At 40.7% G+C, this 5,236-nt stretch overlaps 1 long non-coding RNA gene across 1 annotated transcript; it reads left to right on the forward strand.

The window, feature by feature from the left end:
• Positions 1–3,008: 3,008 nt before the first annotated feature.
• Positions 3,009–5,236, forward strand: LOC148428443 (uncharacterized). Its single transcript, XR_015866544.1, has 2 exons — positions 3,009–4,301; positions 4,676–5,236. It is a non-coding gene; the product is annotated as an uncharacterized LOC148428443 (long non-coding RNA).

Genomic DNA, 5,236 nt, shown 5'->3' on the forward strand with positions numbered 1-5,236 from the left:
ATCTCGGTTCCCTAAAAAATAACACCCCCCCCCCCCCCCCCCCCCCCCCCCCCCCCCCTCCACCCGGTTTTGTCTTTTCTTTTCTTTTCTACTTCCCCACCCCGACCTTCTTCCTAAACTCAACCTTCGATCTTAAGCCCTAATCCCCAACCCAAAAACATATTTTATATATATAGAAAATATAAAAAATATTTCCTTTTTTTTGGGGGGAGATCTTGAAAACTACCCCGGCCCCTACCGCTTTCTAATCTCAACCATTAGACCAAACCTAACTCCCAACCTGAACAATACAAACGGATTTTCAACTTTCCATGTATTGTTGAAACACTAATTAATTAATTAAATAAATAAATAATTAAGTAAATATAAATATAAATAAATAAATACAGGTATGTAGAAATAAATTAGTACAAAGATAAATAAGACAAAAATAAAAAAATATAAAAATATAAAAAAATAAAAAAATAAAAGAATAAAAAATTAATGAATAAATATATAAACAAAAAATTCAGGTAATAATAAATAAAAAATGTTTGAATTTTTTACGAATAATGATCCAAGAAAAATAAAATTGATTCGCCATTTTTGAACAAAATAAACCAAACAAACAAAACAACAACGAAAAGAAAACCCCCCCCCCCCCCCCCCCCCCCCTCGCTTGTTTCCTCTCCCTCTCTCTCTCTCTCTCTCTCTCTCTCTCTCTCTCTTTTCTCTTTTTTCTTTTCCTTTCTCTTCTGTCTTTCTCTTTTTTTCTTTTTCTTTTTCGTTTCTCTTCTCCGATCACTGACTCACGGTATCTTGACCTTACTTTCCACCTTCAGTCTGGACCCTGTTCCCGGGTTATGGTCTTAAAACCATCCCGTAATCTCAATCTCCATTCTCCTAGTGGAGAAGGGATGAGAATTGGGAACATCAAGGAAGGTGAAATTTCAGGGGACGACCGCAATGACAAAAATTCCTGAACTGGATACCCAAAACCAGGGAAAGACAACTTGGAGAGATGATGAGAAATGGAGGAGGAGAAAACGGTAATCATCGGCAAAAGACAGATAACGACGCACACACGAGGCAACGGATGAAAGAGATGAAACAGCCACCGGAGGAACCAACATGGTCTGAAGGTCCCAAGACCGGATCTCGGACTAAATGGTGAAATCTAAAAGAAGACCGAGCCAAACAGACTCCGGGCACTCCCGTTTATTATGAAAAATGGGAGGAACCCCACGGTCAGGGAAAGACACAAAAGGCCGGACACGGGGCGACCCCCTGGCTTCAGGTGGGTTGTTATGGTGATTGGTGTGGGACTCCTATGATCCCCCGGTAGCGGAGAGTGCACATCGAGATTCGGGGAGACCCGGATCTCGCTCTAATCTTTACAAAAACCTAACCAGCCAGGTCCCAGCGGGCGGACATGGGGGTTCACCCTTACCATTCCCTGAGTGAAAAGCTGGTGTCAAAAAAGGCTCAGGAAGTAAAGGAACGCAAGGAAGATACATCACCGAATTCGAGGAAGTGGAGGATAAGGAGTACCTGGATGAAACCTTGAAAGAACAAGAGGAAGGAGAGAGGATCTCGGACAGGAGTGATGAATATCTCCAAAAAAATGGACTTCGAGAGCGGGACAGAAAACCTGAAGAAATGAGACAGTAAACGTGGGTAAGAGAAAACTAAAGAGAGAAAAAAGAAAAAAAGTGGAGAAACCATGTGGCTGCATCATCCTTTCGACACCGAGGGGTAAGTACCAATCCATCATAAGAGAATCTGACCTAAAAATTGAAAGGAATTATGAATACCATCCAAAAAGGCAAATATTCAACACCATCTCGAAAAGAAAAGGATTTTAAGAGTCATTAAAAAATGAAAGGAATGGAGACCCGGGTAAGTAATGAATCCTTTTGATCTTTCTACAAAAATTCCTTTTCTTCTCTCTTCTCTTCTTTCTGCTCCCCCTCTAACCACTACCGAACAAACCCCCATCCATTTTGGAAAGAATGTTTTGTTTCTACTGTTCTTAGCACGATGTGTATATGAATGTTTACTTGCAAGTTGTTTTAGTCCTGGGTGAATAGCAAGTAAAAGAAAAAAAGAAAAAAAGACAAAATAATGTAAAATGAGATCTTATATAGAGGTTTTTATTGAACGGAACACATTTACGTATATCCACGGTTTTACGGACACAAAAACAGATATGGGGGGCGTATAAATAATTGAGGGAGACGATACGCAAAATGAGAACATCATAGATAAGATTTCGGAAATAAAACGGGACATAATAAATGACGTAGTTGACATGGGGACGTTCGTACAAAATAACACAAAAAAAGACTTAAAACTATAATGTAAATAACGACACGCTACACATTAGAATAATACTTGGTTAATGACGTGGACACGGCTCACATAGACGTATCAGATTGACAACTTACGCAAATTACATAACGAACGGGAGTGATGGGATGAAACAAGGCATTTCGGACCCCCGACAAAAATTGGAGATTAACAAAATAAAGAAAGATATTTAAATGTATCGAAAGAAGAGAAAATAAAAAAATAAAAAATAAATAAATAATGTATAATAAATAATAAGGACTAATAAAAATAAAAAATAAAAAAATAAAAAGTAAGATATAATATCCTTTGACGATTCAACGATGGAGTTGCGTTCGTGCAAAACGCAGCAACTGACTCCTGAGATTATAAAGTTACGATTGGAAAGGGATCAAAAGATCAACAAAATAGCAAAAGCAACAAAAACGAAAAATCCGGATCACAACTGTTGGAGTGAGACAACTTGTTATATAAAGGAACAATAAAATCGGGGAACTTTCTACCCGTAACATGTTTCACGATAAACGCGTACGTAAATGACGTTGGTGATACCCACGAATAAAACGGGTGCCCGTAATCAACAATAACACCACACGGACTCCACGATGGAGTTCTGACCGATTAACAGGTTTATATACGAAGTATATATATATATATATGTATATATATATATATATATATATATATATATATATGTAGATAAAAAAATGGTATGAAAAGTCCTTCACAATTTACGGCTCGGGTGAATATAATAAATAAGACTGAGAGACTGCGTTAGAACGTTGAAACAGATAGTGAATAGCTACTTACGTAAGCGGAGGTTAGAACGTAGGATTGTAAACAAAGGGGCGTGACAAAATTGGAACGTAAGGAGACCTGAATTCGAACAATGAAAAATCGTCCTTAATAAGAAATAACAATGGGGGAATTGCGCTTGAGTAGGCGAAAGGACGACATATTTTGTGACAATAGACGAAATGACGGAGGATTTGACAAAATGGACCGGAGTAAATGGTTGATAACCTAGAGTTTATGGTTGCCTGGGGAAACGACCCGGAAGCGTAAAAGAATAGGGGGACTGATCGTTTCCGGTTTGTAATCGTAGTCATGACAACAACGAAACAACACGAAGGATTGCGTATGCGGAGTTCAATACTACGACAAAAGTTTTTTACGGGGAACGACAGCAAAAAGGGAAGCAGGTTTTAGGATTATATGCTTAAAGAACAACTAACTGGAAGGAACGGGGGTTTCATACCCGAAAGCGTAAATGAGTAGATACGCCTTAAACAAATTAAGTGCAATAACGTCTATATTGAATAAAATCTCATGAATAAACAATTTACAAACACCGACGGATTATGTTTGACTTTTGGAAATAACGATCAAACCCTAACAATAATAAATAATAAATAACTGCAGAGATGAGGGCTAATGGTGTCCGACGGACTAGTAACTAGAATTCGAACAAACATTGGTTGCCAGGGGCAACAACTTGGAGACGGAAGCGTTTTGAAACACCGGATATGACGCGAACGCAACACCGCTAACACTGACAAAAAGCCTATGAATAAATAATTCACTAAGATTGATTATCACACGGATTTTTGAAACCGCGTCAAAATAACTAACATTAGTTATCCACTCCGAATAGGATTGGCGAGACGGGATTTGACGAGGGATTGCCGAGGGTTAAACAAAAACGGGTTACCAGGGGCGACGACCCGGAGGCGGAAATGCTAGGGAGTCTTTCCGCTTCCGGAGTAGGACGCTATACTTCTCGACGAGACTGGTTTGTTATTAAATTGTACCTACGCAACCGAACCGTCACGATACGAGCCGATGCTAACATGCTAACAACGACGGCGCTGGCTACACGCGGGCACACGGTAATGGAGTTAATTAACACATATACTTTGAAATGAAAGAGACAAAAATCGAAGTTGTGAAGAACCGGATACCGCGGAGAGGAGGTAAGATAAGAATGTACGATTACACAATTAGTTGGCCGTAATGGACTCACGGTTTAGAGAACACTGTTTATATGACGTTGTACGAAATTTGATACGGAGAGAAAAAAACTGGTAGTCCCAAAATGGGATTCTAATAATGTATGGGATGAATAGCCTGTTACCTGACTATTGATAGAACCAATATAAAAGGAATGGGCAACGAAGCACGAACGGACGTCTTGAGGTCGCTTCGTTTAACAAATTGGAGCTAACCGGAGGAAAGCTTGAAAAGCTACCAGGCTAACCGGGCTAAAGGATGTTATGTGTTGCAAAAGTTTTTGTTCGCGGAATAGGAAATAGGACCGACACCTGTACATTGTTTTCAATTGAAATAGTTGACGTGACATCACTGTAAGACGGGGGTGTGGACGCAGCAACGGCGACTCCACGGAGAAGAACTCCTTTGAACATCGGCTGGAGGATCCGTCGAGAGATCGTGGTGGAGGAAGAAAGAGCGACAACGTCGACAGCGGGGAGAGAGGTCATAAATTAACGAGCGTACGGGTCTTGCCCCGGAAACCGGCGCGCGAACACGATCCCTCCCGTTAATTCACCGGGATCGACGCTACGGGCTTTCCTGCAAAGGCAGTCAGCTGGTGGGTCGGTTCGGTCGCCTGATGAAGGGCAGATCGCCCGAAACGTCGCGACGACGGGCCGGCCCAACCGCAAATTGACTGGTCATTGGCGCCACTGGCTGACTGCATGCACCTCGAGGGACCGCGGATCCGACCAACGGTGGAGTGAGCCTGTTGCCGGTACCCTTCCGTGATAACGCGCGACAGCGCGGCACGGAAGCTGAGGAGACTTTTTTTCTTTTGCAAGGATTAAAAATATAAAAAAATAAATAAAAAAATAAAAAAATATATATATAAAAAATAAATAAAAACAACGTCCAA

This window comes from Hippichthys cyanospilos, chromosome 1 (assembly GCF_059441005.1).
Source record: "Hippichthys cyanospilos isolate Australia breed blue-spotted pipefish chromosome 1, RoL_Hcya_1.0, whole genome shotgun sequence".
NCBI lineage: Eukaryota > Metazoa > Chordata > Actinopteri > Syngnathiformes > Syngnathidae > Hippichthys > Hippichthys cyanospilos.